The sequence below is a fragment of the Rhinolophus sinicus genome, chromosome 5, assembly GCF_057876585.1.
Source record: "Rhinolophus sinicus isolate RSI-liver-muscle chromosome 5, RSI-T2T, whole genome shotgun sequence".
NCBI lineage: Eukaryota > Metazoa > Chordata > Mammalia > Chiroptera > Rhinolophidae > Rhinolophus > Rhinolophus sinicus.
Window position 1 is genome coordinate 18,243,729 of NC_142505.1, and position 19,067 is coordinate 18,262,795.

The 19,067-nt window shown below is 41.3% G+C and overlaps 1 protein-coding gene across 3 annotated transcripts in view; it reads left to right on the top strand.

The window, feature by feature from the left end:
* OSBPL10 (oxysterol binding protein like 10) overlaps nt 1-19,067 on the top strand; it is a 324,252-nt gene that overhangs the window by 267,068 nt on the left and 38,117 nt on the right. The gene's annotated exons all lie outside the window — the stretch shown is intronic.

The following is a 19,067-nucleotide window of genomic DNA, read 5'->3' on the forward strand; positions in this document are numbered from 1 at the left end:
CTCGTGAACCTGGCTGAGACCTACTTTCATGGTGTGTCAGAGGTTAGTCTTAATTTTAATTAAATACTGTAGCCTGGGACACTCACATCTGTTTTGTAACGTTGAAAGTCCCAAGGCAGCTTCTTCCATCCAGTGGTCTTGGTTATCAACTGAAAATTTTCTCCAAGCGTCACGTGATATTCTCTGACAGTGACGTGGTAGCTTAGCTCTTATAGAGGCAGGATCAGCCTACCTACAAATATCTCATCATTACTGATGTGGTGCCTCCACAGGGTAAGGAACGAATAGGGGATGTGAGATTCTGAAAGCCGTTTGCCACTCCCTGTACAATGAGTGTCAGGTGGAAAACACCTGCAGCTGATGTGTAGGTGAACTGGAAGGTAAGTTGGCACCCGAGTGAATGGCAGGAGCCCCAGTCGTATTGCTCTTTTGAGATAGTCGGGTCGGGTGGCATTGGAGGCTGGGGTGCTTAGCTGCTGAAGGGTTGAGAAATGCAATCCCCTTCGTTACCTTGGGAAAGAACCTTTGGGGGTTCACCCCATAATAAGCATATTTAAAGTTTTGCTCTAGAGAGAAATTAAAAGAGCAGAGAAGTAAGTTATGAGCTCTTTGGTAATGATTTTTTAGATCCTCACTCCCGGCAGCGTTCTCGGGCAAAACCTAACAGGGGCTATAACCTAATGAGCTTACTTATTAGGGCTGGTGATCTTCCTTATTCTGTGACTCCTCCTTAGTGTTTCTTCTGCTTTTCCCTGATAGGTGCTTCCTCTGACTCTGAAGTTTGAGAGGCCAGGTCTGTTCATTTTACATAAAATTGTTGCCCACTGTCCTTTACCATTCGGTAGCATCGGTGCAAGACAGTGTGTAATAAGGAGTAACTAGCTCCCAACCTCGACTTTCAAAAAATATCCTGAAGGAGAACTATGGAGCACTTTTTTCCCTTAAGTTAGGAACAATCAATCATTAATTTCTGGTTGTCATTTTTGCCCTTAACTCCTGTTGTGAAAGCAACATAAAATACTGTTTGTAAGAGGCTTATTGTGGTGTGATAGGGGTTATGATGGTGTTTTGATGGTTTTCTGAGAAGGGAGAATTAGAGTTCTTTTACAGATTTTCCTTATTTTTTTCCAGTGACAACTCGGAGATGATTCTTGCAACCCAAACAGCTACTGTTGGTTGGACACTGTATTTATTTTAGGCCATTGTGCTTTGTCACTTTTTTTTTTTTTTAAGAGTTAAAGGAGCTAGCAATAGCCACCCAAAGGTTTTCCTGTCAGAGAAAGGAAAATGTTTCCACTGCCTCTTTTCGTATAATTCGGAGAAATAACCCAAGAAGGAAGGAAGTGAAATTCTAAAGGCTGAAACTTCCTCATGAGAAGATTCCTTAACCCTTTTGATATAGTTACTATGTGAGTGATCGTTGGGAAACAGAATGGTAGTTATTGTGGTACTTCAGCTAAATAAACTATTTGCTTTGGGTTTATTGTTTTGATCATGCTAGGTCTTTAGGAGCAATGATTAAGAGATAAAAGGTACATCCCTCTGGTGTGTGTGGGTGTTTTAACACCACCAAGCAATAAGCGTGATTCTCATTGGACCCAGACTGAGTGTCCCACAATTCAGTTCCATTCGGACACTGTCTATCTGTAGGTAGGGTCTGATCCCACAGATTAAGGCCTCTGTCCTACAAGATGCCCCCCCCCCCACCCACACACTTCAGATGCCAAGTGTAAGTTCAGGTTGTCACCTGTGCTTCGGACTAACAGACTAGATTGATGACCTTCTCCTCAGATTTGATTAATTTGCTAGATGGGCTCAGTTTATTATAAAAGGCTATCATTCAGGGAAAAAATGGAAGAGATGCATGCATAGGGCAAAAAGTAGGAGGGAAGGTCATGGAGCTTCCACACTGTCTCCGAGTGTCCCACTCTCCCTGCACCTCCCCGTATTCACCAACCTGGAAGCTCTCTGAACCCTGTTCTTCGGGGTTTCATGGAGGTTTCATTATGTAGGAATGATTGATTACATCATTGGCCCTTTGTGACTGAACTCAATCTCCAGCTGCTCTCCCCTCCCTGGAGGTTCAGGTGGAGGAGGAGCGTGGCCAGGGGTGGGACTGAAAGTTCCAACCCCTAATCTGGCTCCATTGGCAGCATTCCCCATCCTTAGGTTACCTAGGTAACCTGAGGCTTTCTAGGTAACCTAAATTACCTCAATAACATAACAAAAGACACTTGTATCTCTCTCATCTTTTAGGAAATTGCTTGGGCTTTAGGAGTTCTCTGCCAGGATTGGGGACAAAGACCAAATATATATCTCTTATTATAAATCACAATGTCACACTCCCCTCCTCTGGTCTGGCTTACCATAAAATAACTTACAGATGCCTGGAAAATTAATGCACTTTCAAGATTAGTTTGTTTAATTCCCATCAGAATAAAACTCAAAGACTAGTGTGTATTTAATACATGAGTTCGCATAGAACTCTGGTTGGCTCTGTTATCAAATGCAGTGATCTTAACATTTTATTCTGCTGGGGCTGGAACTAACTAAATGGGAAAATGAAATATTCTTCCATAATGCAATGAGTTAGGATCTTGGATTTACCTATTAGTAGAATAATTTTTCAACTCTTTTAACACCATTTGAAATTTGAGATAGGAAATAGTTTTTCTATCTTTCTTCGTGCTTTCTTCTTTGAAGAATGCCTTGTTTTAGGACAGGAAGAGCGGTCAATGGGGAGATCCTGGGGACTGGCTCTCTTTTAACCTTGGGACCTTCATTCCACCCTCCTGACAACTCCATGTCCCAGACTTTCTTACAACCATGTTTCTAAACACATGACAGTTTCCACCAATGCATGTGTGGGATTTGGAAGCCTGAGATGGAGACGCAGTTCCTTCTGCTGATGCTGCTGGTAGGAAGGTCCTGGGGATGTTTAGAGGCAGTCGCTGTGGCCCCACTCTTTGTTCTAGGGCCTTAGACCCACAGACATTGGCGTGATTAACACGTTGCGTACGGATCACAAGAAGCTTCGTTTTTTTCTGAGCCATGCGTTAAGGACGGATAACGAGAATTCTCATTTTTACTGTTGACTCTTTTTACTTTGCACATTTTATTGAATTATTTGTGTTTCGTTAATAACAAAGGAAGCTGCTTTCTGCAGTATCACACCAGGAGGGATTACTACCATCATAGGTGAGTAAATCCTAAAAAATTCCATAGAAAAATAATAAATGACATAGAAGCATTTACGCTTTAAAGAGAAGAGTACATTTTAAAGTAGTTTCTTTTAAAAACCTGCTGGAACTGAGGGGTATGAGGGATTTAAACCCCGCCGTACGCAACATGTTAATTAATGTGGCAGCCACAGCTTCCCGACATTTCGATCATGCAATGCTGTGTCCTTGAATTTAAAAGTCTAAGGGGGATTTCTACTCCTCCAGGTGTCTCAGTGATTCTGTAAGCACCTAATTCCCACATCAAATCCCTTTCTGATGGACATACTTGGAGTGGTTTCTATTCCCTGCCCTGGGTCATCACTGGTTGGGCTATTGGAAAAGGAAAGCAGAGGGGGCCATGCAGAGACAATCCTGAATGACAGAGCCTTGTAGACTCACCTTTCTGGAGGACGTGTCTGAGGGACAAAACTTAAATTTTTCTTAAAAGTCAGGTTTATTGAGATGTAATTTATAACTAATAAATTCTGCCCTTTTAAAATGCAATTTTATCACTTTCAGCAAATCAAAATCGAGCACAGTTCCATCACTTTCCAAAATTCCCTTGTGTTCCTTTATAGTTAATTCTCCCCGTAGCCCTTGGCAATCGCTCATCTGTTTTTGGTATGTACAGTTTTGACTTTTCCAGAATGTCAGATAAATGAAATCATACAGCATATAGACTTTAGGTCTGGCTGCTTTAGCACAATGCACTTGAGACTCATCCATGCTGTTATGTTGATCAGAGCTTTATGACTTCTTATTGTTAAGTGCCATCCGCTGGATCCAGAGTTTGTCCATTCACCCGTTGAAGAACATTTGCTAAACTTGAAAAGCTGCCTCAAATCCCCCATGGGTAAAATAGAAAAAGGAGGAGCATTTAAAAATAATGTTGTGTTAATCATTTGAGGAGGCAAATACAGAGGGTGCCAAAAATATATATACACATTTTAAGAAAGGAAAATTGTATTAAAATTGTAATACTCAATATATATATATCGATGACAAAAGATGAATACAAGTCATGTTTGACTTCTGCAATTATAAGAGGTGCTCAAAGGGGTTCCCATCAGCGTAATTTTAATACAGTTTTTTCCTTTTTTAAAATGTGTATACATTTTTTTGGCACCGTCTGTATTTGGTACCCAGACACCTAACCTTTGGCCTGGGAGGATAAAATGGAGAATCTCAGTATTATTAATCCCCACGATGGAGACTCTGAGCAGTGTGTTTTTTAAGCCTGTGCCTCAAGCGCTTGCTGTCACCTACTATCAACCCCTGTTGATTCATTAGAAGCTTTTTCTGGTTAATTGTCTGAATTACAGTGGCAACAATGCTATCAAAAGACCACACACAAAGCTAGCAGGTCTAAAAAGGCTTCTCCTGATATCCCTAAGTACTGAGCACTATATCAGCATATAAATTAGCCCAATGGCGTTTGGTTAGAAAATTGCAGAGTTGAATTTCCAACTAAGCCTGTCATAATCCCCCCTTCCCTAAGGTAGGGACACTATTTTGTCAATAAAGGAAGGAGACAGATATAAAAGATTTAGCTGAATTTTGCCTCAAGAAGAATTTTCTTGTCCTTGGTTGAATTGTCATTTTAGCACAGAACTTTTGAACTATTTAAGAATGTATAGTACTGTCATTTTGAAAGCCTCAGATTTTCAAGTTGAAGCCTGGCCAGTATAATCCCCTCCACCCATTTTTATCATCTTTTTATTCTTCAGCTCCACAATATGTAAATGTGTAGGTAGATGTCGTGAGGGTATCGGGCATAGGATGGTGATAGACTTTTGAAAATAAAGCATTATGCTGTTTTGATCCTTTGGATAATTCTTTTAGCACAAATTTTCAATCTTAAAGGTTTGTTCCAAATGTATTTGACACATTTATTTGTTGTCAACTGTTTGACCAAGGAGTGAGACAGCTATCAATGACTTATAATGTTTGAAAATTACTTTGTCTAATAACCCCATCAAGTTCCATTCCAAATGGTTGCCCCATAGGAAATGTTGATCACATTTAGAACCTGTTACAAGTCTGTGTTTGATATGATTACCCCTTCCCACCCACGCCCCATCCTGTCATCAGATAGTATGATTGCATCTCCTTCCCAGATCCTAGAGAACAGACTTTTTATCTCTTTGAATCATAGCTTCTGAATCACTAAAGCTTAAAAGTAGAGTAGTTTTTAGGTATCAAATGGCCACTCTCCACTGGAGATGTCAAACTCGCAAAGAGTCACAAAACTGATAATGGTTGAGACAAGGTTGATATCTGGCTTTTCTTTCTCCGGAGCCAGTGCCCTTTTCTATGCACCATACCATCTCCTGTATCTGTCGGATTCTCTTAGCTGCAAATACAAGAGAATCCCACAATTAGTAGCTGAAGCGAATTAATTTTCTCACACAATAAGAATTCTGCCAGTAACCGGTTCCAGGTTTGGTATGGCAACTAATGATGGCCTCAAAGATACAGGCTTCTGGAAAACAGTATGGAGGTCCCTCAAAAAATTAAAAATAGAACTACCATATAATCCAGCAGGCCTACTTTTGTGTATTTATCCCAAAGATTTGAAATCACGATCTCAAAGGATTATTTGCACTTGTATGTTCCTTGTAGCATTATTCATTATTGCTGAGAGGTAGAAACAATCTAAAAGATTATCAGTGGATGAATGACTAAGAAAATGTGGTGTACACATACAATGGATTATTATTCAGCCTTTTAAAAGAAGGAAATCCTGTCATATGCTGCAATGTGGATGAGCCTGGAGGACATTGTGCTGAGTGAAATAATCCAGTCACAGAAGGACAAATACTGCATGGTTCTACTTCTAGGAGATATCCAAAGCAGTCAGACTCATAGAAGCAGTTCATATGTTGAAACCTTAACCCCAATGTGTCCATATGTGGGAGGTAGGGAGGGTCTTTAGGAGGCAATTAAGGTTAAATGAGGTCAAGGGTGGGGCTCTAATCTGATAGGACTACAGCCTTATAAGCAGAGAGGAAGGGGAGAGAGGAGAGTAAAATTGGTTTTGTTCTGTGTTGTTAAGGTTGCAGAACTTATTGATGATGCTAAGAGAGGACTTACTGTAATTATGTTTTATATTTTGAGATTAGAAGCAGGAGAAATGGTTTTTAGCCAAGGGATGTTTCCAGGTGAGTGTGTAAAGTCCACATAGGTCCCGATGTGGCTGCAGGTCTACCTGAGGCCCATAGCAGTTCAGATGACCATCTGTGAGATGACGTGGAATTTGAAGGCATGTTTCTATGGTACCCTAATAGGTTGTAATTGTTGTGCCTTCCGTGACTCAGAGCTCCTTCCTGTCTTGAAAGGAAGTATTATTCTGCCCTCCTTTCTTGTTAACAAATCAACAACAAACATAACCATCACACACAAACCTAAGTCCTGTTTGCATTTTTCAAGGGCTTCTTGAACTTGCTTTCTGATAGCGTTAATGAGCTCTCTGCCTGCAAGGCACGACCGTGTGATTTCCTGTGCAGTTTGGGGGGATTCATGTAATTTTATGCTACTTTTTAAAAGACTGGATCCTTCCTCCATCCTTTTTCCTTTCCTCTTTCTCTTGTCCTTTTGGTGGGTGATAGATAGATGATGAGGTTTTGTTTCTTGGCTGGGTGTTGCTTTTATAAGAGGGAGGTGGAAGGTCCCAAATCATGTTTTCTCAAGGGACAGCAGGGTGTCTTGGAGCTTTTAATGATTTCAACACTGGAATAAAGAAATCTTTAGGAGTAGCCTTAGGAGGGGTCACCATATTGTTTCCCTTCTCTCCCCTCCCCCCAGGCCAGTGTGGCTCTGTGACATCAACACCCACCAGAATGTTGGGGAGGTAGCCACCTTGGATTTGTCATTTGTGAGCTGAAGGCATACGAAAAAAATCAGCACCACTTCGTATAATCTCTTCTATCCCTCAGCAGTACCCAAAGGATTAAGCGCGTTGAAACTGGTGAATGAAAATGGCTTAAAACACTACAGTGTTTAGTATGGGTTTCCCCTACCCCTCCTTCTCGTCTCTTGGCTTTTCTGTCATTTCTGTTACCATAAAGGGGGAGAGTCAGATCTGAAGAGAGTGAAGAATTGAAGACATTGTAGTGATGTGGTATGATCATTTTTAGTATTCTCTTGTTTGGAGTATTTATTCTCATCCTCTAAATGTGGTCCCAAATTTCACACCTCCCTCCGCTTTCCCCCATGTCTGCTTTATTCCACGAAATTATACCAGTATAAATGAGCTTTTCACCATCTGCCTGGCTTACATTTTTATTTGCCCCTGATGAATAACTATTCTCTAGGTGATTTATATGCTGCCTTGGATGACGTTCACTTTCCTAAGATGGAAAGTCGACGCTTAGAGATTTATGATCTTGGGGAAAGAATGTTATGGAAGAAAAAGAGTAAAATCTTTTCTCACATATACAGTACTTTGGGCTTTGCCTGAATTAATCAATGAGTTCTTATATCCCTTTTGCAATTTGAGTTTTGTAGATGGATTATGTGCTGTGCTGTGCAGCAGCTTACTGTGTACTAAATCATAATTGTAAATTTAAAAATTTGGGGTGATGATAGGTGTGAGCCACTAGGCAGAATGTAGACTGTGTGTGTATGTCAATGAAAGAAGGAGAGAGCGCTGTAGAATTGTCTAAGTTCTGGTAGTGATTTTTAGACTCTATGCATATACCGTGTTTCCCCGAAAATAAGACCTAGCCAGACAATCAACTCTAATGCATCTTTTGGAGCAAAAATTAATATAAGACCCGGTCTTGTTTTATTATAATATAATATCGGGTCTTACATAATATAATATAATGTAATATAATATAATATCATATAATATCATATAATATAATAATATAATACCAGGTCTTATATTATTTTTTGCTCCAAAGACACATTAGAGCTGATTGTCCAGCTAGGTCTTGTTTTCAGGGAAACACGGTAGGACTCGAACAACCACTTCTCTAACACTGAATACATTTTATTAGCAGCTATTTGGCTGTCCATCCTGTCCCTATTCACCCAAGGATCAGAGCTCTCCTGGCCCCAGCAGAAAGATTTAGAGCAGCAAGGACCAATGGAAGTAACTGGGCTCTGTGAGGTGACAAGTGCAGTCAGATGTCATGTGACACCCTGTTATCGCCATCTTCTTTTTTCTCTGACAACAGTGTACTCCCATCCCTCCCCCAAAGCCCCAGCCCCTTTTCTCCAACCACAGCCAGCTAAGTGAACACTAGCTGTCACATGTGTCACCTCCTTATGTCACATGTGGCTTTTTTTGTTGGCCACGGTAATCTCAGCAAATGATCTCATCATGAATAAGGATAAGAAGACTGGTGGAAATGCAGCCACATGGAGGAAAAGGAAATCATAGCTTTTGCAGATATGAAATTAAACATATTTAAGAACAGTGTATCGATCCTTAAAACCATGGACGTGTTCTTCAAATTGCCCCAAATCTCTCTTAACATTTAACTCGATTTCATCAGAATTTCTTTCCTTTAAAAAGAATAAGAAATATATATAACTTTTTGAGAGTTACTTTGAAATTAATATTATAAGAATATCAAATCTCAACTCCTTACAGTGAATGTGTAGTGTTTAACCCATTTTATGATTTTAAAAGGGTTTTATGTGTTACTCTGGAAATGGACCTTCACCGTGAATGACATTATTTTTTGTAAAATGTGTTTCAGGTTCCAAATACCTTCTCAGTGGCTCTTGTACTGCAATGCAGGGCCAACATGTAGCTCTGGCTTTAAAAAAGCCATATATTATGTAATTTAGGGAGACGATGCCTTCTTTGGGGGGGGAATGTGAAGTTTTCCTATAGTGGACTCATACCAATTTCGTGTACTGACTTGAAGAAAGAGATGGCAACAGGAGGAAGGGACTACTTTTACATTTACCTGACTTTTTTATCCTATTGTGTTGAATTTTTAGAGCTCAAAACTTTATTTAGAATGGGATGTTACACAGAAATGCCCATAATGAGAAAATACCCACTCGTATTAGGTATTGCTCTATGAGATCAGTGGTTCTTACCCAGGTGAGTGGAAACTCCTCGTGCTCTGCAGAAGTGAGAGACAGATGTCATCACGGTTACTTCCTGAGCCTTGCCAGACAGGCTTCATAAAGAGCAGAATGCCCACCTCACAAAAGCAAGCTTTTGGTTTATATCCTTTTAGAACGCAGACTCCTTGAAGAAGCAACGATAGAACATAAGGTAGAAAATAATAAAGACAGTGAGAGATGCTGTTTTAGATAATTTGGCTGTTGATATGAGTAAACATTTTTCAAAGTTCCAGGAGCATTTTGGGGAGGTCGAGTTCAGTGATTGCATTTCTAGCATCATAGGGACAAAGCTAATGTTCTCTTCTTCTCTTGAGCATTGTAGTGCAGAGTAGGTATCAGTTTAAGTTGTCTCTTGATGGGGAGGGTTAGCACGATGTCTCTCTAGGGTCCCCACTAGGGAGGCTGACAGAGCAGTTTGAACCTGAGCTCTTTCACTTATTGCCTGTAAGTAGTGAGACCGTGGGCATGTGAATTCTCAATGGTAATGATCAGAGCAATTTCCTGTTGGAAATGTTATGAGAATTAGATGAGAACAGGGATTTTCTGTTTTTAGCTCAGTGCCTGGCACATAGTAGGTAGTGAGTATTAAGTAAGTCCTAATTCAAATTGTTCTTTGACCTATCTATCTTATCCTTGTAGGTAGGTTTGAAGTATGTTGAGAAACCCCAAAGAGCATTTGCTTTTCTGCTATTCTGGGTTCCTGATGTGAGTCATTTCTCTTTTGTTAGTCTTCCAAAAGAGTAGTCTGAGTGTAAATGATGAACAATAAATTTATTTGTATGATGGGGCTTTCGTTAATACCTTACTCAAATATGGCTTCTCCAGATGTAGCTAACTTAGTCATCGAGGCAGTTTTGTTGCTGGTATCTTGTCTCAGTTCTCTCTGAGGAAGTCCTAAAAATCAGCCAGCCAGTTGGCAGTGTGGGCCTAGGTCATTGGGCATCTGTAAGGTGGGATGTCCAGGTGGCCTGATTTTCACAGCACACCCCAGGTTTGCCCACAAGAGGAAATCCGGGATGCAGAGAAATAAAGGAACTATAGGTAGGTTGTATTAGTTTCTTATTGCTGCTGTAACAAATTACCACAAAATTAACAGCTTAAAACAACACAAATTTATCATTTTACAGTTCTGGAGATCAGATTAGAAGTCTGACATAGGTGTCAGTGGGCTGAAAGCAAGGTGTTGGCAGGACTGTATTCCTTTCTGCAGACTGTAGGGGAGAATCCATTTCCTTGGCTTTTCCAGCTTCTAGAGGCTGCCTGCATTCCTTGGCTTGTGACCCCCTTTATCTTCAGTCCCAGGAACATTGTGTCTCTTTGACCCTGTTTCCATAGTCATAATTCCCTCTGCTTTTCTCTCTACCTTCCTCTTCCACTTTTATGGATCCTTGTGGTTACATTGGGCTCACCCAGATAATCCAGGATAATCTTACTAATTTAAGATCAGCTTATTAGCAACCTTAATCCCCCCTGCCATGTAACCTAACATAGTTGCCGTCCTGGGTATTGACTGAAAGAGGAATATGTCTCTGTGAGTCCTCAAATGATGTAGGGGATTTTTGAGTGAGTGAGTGGGTGCCGGGATTGTGTCTCGTGAGACCAAAGAATGGAAACATGGACCCAGGAGAGGCAAATGGTTTTAAAAAGAGGATAGTTTACTGAAAGCAAAGAGTCAGAGCTCCCGAGTGGGAGGGGTTCCCGAATGGGGGTGCCCAGTGCCTGAGGCAAAAGCTCTTACTTTTATACCTTCCGTTGCCTGTTTGGGGAAGGGGAGCTGTTTAAAGAATGGAACAGGCGCCTTCTAATGAAATTCGTCTACCAGATTTGTTCTGCTTGCCAATCCTGAAGGAATTAGCAAAATAACCCACTCTTCTCTATCAGATCCGCTCCATTTGTCAGGCCAAAATGAATTTTATGATTAACCTCAAGGCCTTGTTACATTATGTCCTGGAGCGAAGGAGCGATTTCAAAACCTGGAGTTTTAGGATATGGCTGTCTGTGTTTATTCCCCCAGGGACCTCCCTGTCTGCCTAGGGACATGCTAACTAACCTGTCTCATTAGGACTTGGGCATCTTTGGGCCATTATTCAGACTACGAAAGCAGGTGAGTTGGTTGGCATTCACCAAATACATTAGATATATGATGGAAATAAAACTGGACTCGAAAATAGAGCAAATCCTTAAATTGCTTCCTCTGAGGAAAGTAGTTACCTCGGCCGGATGTGTTATTGATTGGGAGAAAAGTAACTAGCTTTGCTTTTTGTACACAGTAAAACTTTTTCCAACTTACTTTTCCCAGTCTGTCACTGTTCATGCCTTCACCTCCTCCCACTGCCTTCTAAGGGCCTTAGAGTTAAACCAGACATGAAACCATGAAGTCACCTTTGACAGTTCATACAATTCATAGCTTGGCAGTGGGAGGAAGAGGACTTTAAAAATTATTGTGAAACAACATAATTGTTGCATAGAAAATATAGCATAGGATTTCTAGGAAGTCAGAAGTAAAGGTCCACTATTTCAAGTATTCCTGGTGACGTTACCTCCTTCAAGGGGTAGTGTGTGTCTTCTGTGGCGTTTACTTGCACAGCATATATATATATATATTTGTATTTGTATTTATATTTATATAAATATCCATATATTTTATTTTTTTTACAACAATGGAATCACACTATAAATAATGTATGTAAAATGTGGCTTTTTAATTTTTAATTTAACAATGTATCTTAGGTATCTTCCCATGTCAGCATGTGGAGATGGTTTCCATTCCTTTTAACAGTGGCAAAGCATTCAACTCTATGAATATATGGTAATTCATGGAATCATATATCTTAACTTGTTTAATCCGTAATTTATTTAACCAGGCCCTATGAGAGACATTTAGGTTGTTCAATTTTTCTTTTACAAATAGTGCTCTACACATATTTTGCACACTTAGACAAATATATCTGATTTAGGGAAACTGTCTAGCAGTGGAATTTAAGTGGAATTCAGTTAACAAATGTGGACATTTAAAATTTGCTAAATATTACCAAATTGCCTGCAAGACAGCCAAATTTATGTTCCCACAGAATGTGTGAGGGCTGCTATTCTCCTGTACCTTTGCCATTAGGAATGAGTATCTCATTCCTATTTTCTGACCAATTTTGGTGGTTTTGTTTTTTTTAGAAGAAAAATGATATCTTAATTTCTATTTTTATAATTATGACTGAAGGGAAGAATATGTTTCACATATTTCTTGCCATTTGTGTTGTTTTTTGTTTTTAATGTCTTATTCATAGCCTTTGCACATTTTACAATTCAGTTGGACTTTCTAATTAATGTTTTATAAAAATTATTTTTGTATCAAGTCAATGAGTTCTGCATAATGTAGAGCAAGTGTTTTTCCCACTTCTTCAGTGCACTTTTAGAGGTAAGAAGTGATGGACAACAATCATGGTTACAGTCACCACTGTGAAATCTGTTATCATTAAGTATCCCTTAACGTCAATGGGTTTGAGAGTCCGACTCCCCTGACATCCTTTCATAACTTAGCATTAGTTTCAAATGAGGCTCCAGAATGTTGTGTGTTGCTGTCGAGGACCACCCACTGGGGTAAGCCACCATGATGCCCTGTTTGTGTTGGCTGTTTTGTAGGGGGAGGTACAGCAGCTATGGAAATATACAAGAACAAATACGTACAGTTATCCTTTCTGGAAACGTCGTCTAGCAAGAATCAAACAGTACTCTCGTTAAGAGCATTGGCTATGTGGAGTGCTTGTTTTCTCTGCCCTCACCTTCTCCCTGGTCTGTCTTCTTGCTATGAAGTAGATGTCAAATGTGTAGCGACTCCTTCAGTGGTGGCTCTGGTTTGGACCCTCCCTCTCCATCCAGGGTCTGATGTTGCTGGGTTTAGAGGCAGTTTAATGCAGGATACTTACCAAGTTGAAAAACCAACCAAACAAACCCAATAGTATTATTTGTCAAAAATGAAGCACTTAATGTCAGAAGTTTTTTGTAGTTCTAAAGATGCTGGATTATGGATGGCATGATAACATATTCAGTTAAATATTAATTACAAATAAAGTATTACATAGTATGGGTTATTTTTAAACTTGCATGAAGGGTATATTTCATGGTCATGCTTTATGAATGGGATGAAGATTTACTGTTCCAGGAGTAGCATATTTGTCAAAATGTCTACCCAAATGACAGAAAACCTAGCTTCGAGAGTAATCGTAGGGCTATGTTATACAAAAACAGAAATTCTGTGCCTCAGAGTGATTTAAAAAACAAAACAAAACAACTCAATATTTAGAAGCGTGTAAATCCTTCCTGAGTATATTTACACCTTAAAATTCACTCTCTTCTTTTTGTGCTAAATATAATAATCCCACAGTTCTGATTATTAATAGTGCTCACCACACAGTGTTCACATTACCCTAAGATGATTACAGATCTCACATATTTCCCCTCAAAGTTTTCACTGAATGAAGCATTTGAGAGTGCGGCAAAGCCGAGTATGATAATGTGACAGTTTTTAAAGTAGAAGACATAGTAAGCCTCATTTAGATTTTATGGCAGTGGAATAATATGAAAAAAAATATGAATTGCTGCAATTACCCTCTTAGAATCCTGAGTATCAATTCACATTTGAATAAAAGTACAGGGAAACCTTCTTTTAATATCCTCTGTCACAGTGGCTAGAAAAATGGACACACATAATGCAAATTAAAAAGCAGAGAAAATGCCTGCTGTTGGAACCAAAAAGTATTGAGTGGGATTTAGAGGTTGTAGCTGTAATAGGGCCTTATTGGTGCTTCCACATCATAAAATTAAAAGGTGTAGTGTTTTAGTTTTTGGTTTATTTCTTTTTTATTTGCCAAACCCTAGCGCCTGTTTTCTCCCAGATACTGTCCCCTCGGTTTGTTAATATTTACAGATCAGTACATTATAGATCTATGCCAGCACCCTTTTTAAGAAAAGCGAAAAGTCTAAAATTGCCTGAGCTGTGGGTTGTCTCTAAAATTCCTAGCTCTTGATCTGCTGTGGTGTACTAAGTCAGCGGATCTTTTGAGAGTCAGGAGATGCTAATCCAGAAACTTTAACTCTTGAAGTGAAATAGCATAGATTGGCCTGATTTTGGTCCTTCGGAGGCTGGGAAGAGACTGTGTCTGAATCGATAGGTGCCTGGCACACAGGAAGTCCTCAGTGAATGTGTGTTCTGTGTATCCCGGAGAGAACATTATCTGCAGAAGAGTGTTAATGCACTGTGCTTTCTCCATTATTCATGATGCAATCCCTTTTTAGCCTGCAAAGAACAGTAAGTGCCTCTTGCTTCCAATGACTTGTAAATCAAAATCATTCTGTGGTTTGCAATGCTACTGTTTATTTCCTCTGTGTTATTGTACCCTCCCCAAATTTCCGTTGGTGAGAATCAGTTGGGAATTTCCAAGGAAGAGGCATAAATGATTAAAATAGACAGATAAAATTCGAAGTCGGAATTAAATGACCATCTGGTGCAGCCAGTGATGAAAATACAATCACCCTCTTCCAATCAAGGTTTATCGCTTTCTGATTCTGTTTTAGGGTCATCGGGTGAAATTTCTAGAACCTGGTCTAATGTTGAGAAATCCAATTTTCTCATTCAACTTGTGACTACACAAGCCTTTAAGAAAAGTTGTCTATTTGTCTGTGTTTGGATTTCCCTAGGATCTAAGGCAGTGCCAGGTCTATACTGGGCTCTCAGGATTGGGCATAGAGAACCAGAAACAGCTAGTAACACGTCTCCTGCTATAGTGTTTCCTGGGTGCCAGGTCTCTAGCACACCTGCTGCTTTTCTCTGTTGTTCCTCGCAGACCCTGTGGCCTGTGGTCATTAGAGAAGCATGTCTCAAATGCTAGCCTGCAACAGAGTCACCTGGAGGGCTTGATAAAGCGCAGGTTCTGCAGGGGGTAGGGGAAGCAATGGGGAGTTGTTCAGTGGGTACAGAGTTTGTTTTACAAGATGAAAAAGTTCTAGAGATCTGCTATACAGCAATGTGAATATAGTTAATGCTGTTGAACTGTACACTTAAAAATAATTAAAAGGCAAAAAAAATTTAATTGGATATAGTGATACATTTATCATAACTCATGGGATTATACATTAAGGTAGGTACACGGCAACCTATTTAAATGATACTTCAATTGAAAAATAAAAGCCAACAAAGAAACATACACAGGTCTGGGCCCCTATCCCCAGAGTTTCCGAATCCATCAGTCTGGGACGAGGTCCTAGACTCTGCATTTCTCTCAAATTCCCTACCTGAGGGGGCAGGTCTGGGACCACATGTTAGGTAGGCCTGATTCAGAACTGCTCTGCATACTCTCATTGCTGTGCCTCTTTCTTCCCGTCCCTACCTTAGAGTTCAAGCCCATGACTGTGCATCATTGGTGGAAAAAGCAAGGCAGGGTAGCCATTAGTGGCATCGAGTTTAGAATCTGAAAAAAAAAATCACTAAATGTGGTGCCATCAAATTTAGTTTCATTGTGTTTACTTTCTGAATAAAGGCATTTTCCATCTGCAGAATCAGAAGAAATCCACCACCCGGCACAAAGCATAAATCAATAATAATTTAAACTGTGGATCTGGAAAGCCGGAATTCTATTCTTGGCGCGTATCAATGGTTACAATAGAAGCAATCACAGGTGGTAGTAGAATTCCTTTGTAAGTTTTTAGGCACAGAATCATTTTATGGCTATTAGAGACCCCAAATACATCCTTCCTTTATCATTTTGTTTCTGAGGTGAAGGTGCTTATAAAATTATTATTTTGTGCTTCATTAGGAATTTTAGATTTTCAAAATGAGCTATTCTCACTGAGCTTTATCTTACCAAGACGTTAAGAAAAGAAAGGCACGGCAGTAACCGGCAAGCGACCCCAATGAAGCAAGCTTTCATGTGGGATTTTAGAGAAGGGAGGGCTTGCTCCTGCCCAGGGTCATTAGACCCTGCCTCATGGCATCGGTGCTGTTTTTGCAAAGACACAACGCATGCTAGAATGTGAAGAAAGGAATTGGAAAGACATTAAAAGCGGAGAGTCATATCGTCCAATATAATTTGCTGCGGTGATGAAAATATTTTCTTGGTACACTTACCCATATGGTAGCCAGTAGCCATGTGTGTCTACTGGGTACTTAAATTGTGGCTAGTGCCATTGAGAAACTGAATTTTGGATTTTATTTAGTTTTAATTGATTTAAATAGCTCCACGTGGCCAGTGGCCACTGCATTGGGCAATACCAACCTAGAGGGTAGCACGAGGATGCTGTCGTCCGTATAGACTGGGGGCCGAGGTGAGGCGCAGGAGGGAAAGGGAGAAGGGGGCCAGGCTGAAGAAAGCCTTCCATGTTGGGCTAAGTGAGGGGAGAGTTTTCTCTGGGCCAGGGGACAGCATTGAAGACCTTTGAAGAGAGAAGTGTCTGGGGAAGAACATTCTAGGGGTGTGATACAAGACAAAGCGTAAGAGTCCAGAGAAGAAAGGTAATCCAGGAAGTGTTGGGCTCATACGATGATGTGCCTCAGGCCTGGGATGTGATAAAGGAGACAAGGAAAGAAAGGGATGTGGACCACGAGGGTGCCCAGCAGTTGGGGTGCTGAGGACGTGTAAGGCAGCCTGCAGGCCTCGAGGAGGCCTGGCTGACGAGGAGAATGGTGAGCAAAAGAGAGAAGTCAGGATGCTGGTGGGACCCTTTTAAGGTGTGAGTGGATCTGAGAGGAGGGGGAGGTAAGATTATAAAAGCTTTTCTCCCAGGCAAATGGAACCTGTCCATATGAATCTTCCTGGCTGTTTTATATTGCCCATGGTTTACTAAGATAATTCCGTCTGCAGACATTTTTGGCTAGGCAGGTTTGCTTCTGGCTCTGCCTGCTGCCTTCAGTACTTTTTTTTTTCTTATCTGCCTGCTACCAACTTATTGCTTCCGCTGCGATTCCTGGGCCCTTGCGATAGCTCACTGTTTGGTCTCACACGTGGGAACCCCAAATCAAATCACTGTCTGTCCAGCAAGGTTCCAGGTTCCAGGAGGACTGAGGCCATGTCATACACCATCTGTATTCCTCTACTCTGCCCAACACAGAGCCTGACATGTCTCCTTACTTAGTAAAGGAAAAGGAGGGACATGGCACGTTCCACTGCCACCTCCCTAGTGCCTGCCTGGCCGTTTCCCTCACACCAGCCATTGCTGCAGGCGTCTTGCAGAATGGTCCTCAGGGCCCCATCGCCCCTGCCTGCAGTCACACCGCTGGTTCATTAACCATTCATCCCCTCGGGGCCTGGCTTCTATGCTTCAGCCTCTTAGAAATCTTCAGCGATCCCTCATTTCCAGAGGGCAAGCCAAGTGTTTGTTTACTCATCCCACTAATATGTCAGTGTCAGGTACTGTTTTCGTTGCTAGAGACACAATAGTGACTAGAACGCAGTCCTGGTACTTGGGAGCTGACATTCCACAGGGGGTGATATGAAAAGTCAGTCTATCATAAATACGCTGGAGAGTGGTCAGTGCTGAGAGAAGTGGAGGTAGGGAGGAGCGAACAGTGACAGAAACGGGGGGAGGTGATGCCTTGAGATGGTGGCCAGGAAGTCGCTCTGGTCAGGTGATAACTAAATAAATATCTGGGTGAAGTGAGGGAGTGAGCCATGCACAGAGGAACAGACGGTGGCTGGTGGGGGATGAGTGAACAACGGAGGGAGTGTGTGAGAAGCAAGATGAGAGAAGGAATGGGGCCGCATGGGCCACAGAAAGGACTTTGAAATGTCTTGTGAATGAAGTGGGGAGGGTTTGGAGCATGGGAGTTACGTGATCTGCTTTATGATTTACGATGCCTTTGTGGCCGTGGTGGGGAGAGACAGACTGTAATTAAGTGAGAGAGGACGGGGGCTTGTGCCTCTCAGGGTGGTGCAGGTGGTGAGGAGCCATCAGATCTGGATGTAACTGGCAGGGTTTGCTGCTGGACATGATGTGGGGTAGAGCATGAGCAGGAGCGTGACGTCAGGGACGGTGCCAAGGTTTTGGCTGAGTGACTGGAAAAGCGAAGTTGTCATTTCCTGAGATGGAGAGGGTCGCATTTTGGAGGTGTGAACCGAAAGGTCTGTTTGGGGGCATATGAAATTTGATATGCCTACTAGTGTGTTAGTTTTCTATTCCTGCTGTAACAAATGATCACAGACTTACTGGTTTAGCACAACACATATTTATATCTAACAGTTCTGTAGGTCATATGTCCGACACAGTTCTCACTGGGCTAAAATCAAGGTGTTGGCAGGGCTGCCTTCCTTTCTGGAGGCTCTAGGGGAGAATCCATTTCCTTACCTTTCCCAGCCTCTAGAGGCTGCCTGCTTGCTGTGGCTTATGACCCCCTTCCCGCCTCTCCAAAGCCAGCCATGTTGTGTCTCTCTGACCACACTTCTATCTCCTTCTGACCACAGCCAAGAGTCTCTAATTTTAGGGATTTGTGTGATTGTATTGGATCCATTGGGCAATCCAGGATACTTTCCCCATCTCAAGACCCTTAACTGAATCACATCTTGTGTCATGTAAAGTGCCAGATTCATAGGTCCCCAGGATTAGGACCTGGAAATCTCTGGGCATCTGTTACTCCGCCTGCCACAGATAACTCAGGGGTCAATGGTGAATAGGCAGCTGGATGCACAAAGCTGACGTTCAGGAGAGAAGGCTGAATTTGAAGTAGAAATTTAGAAGTCACCAGTGTATAAATGGCTTAAAGCCATGGCACGC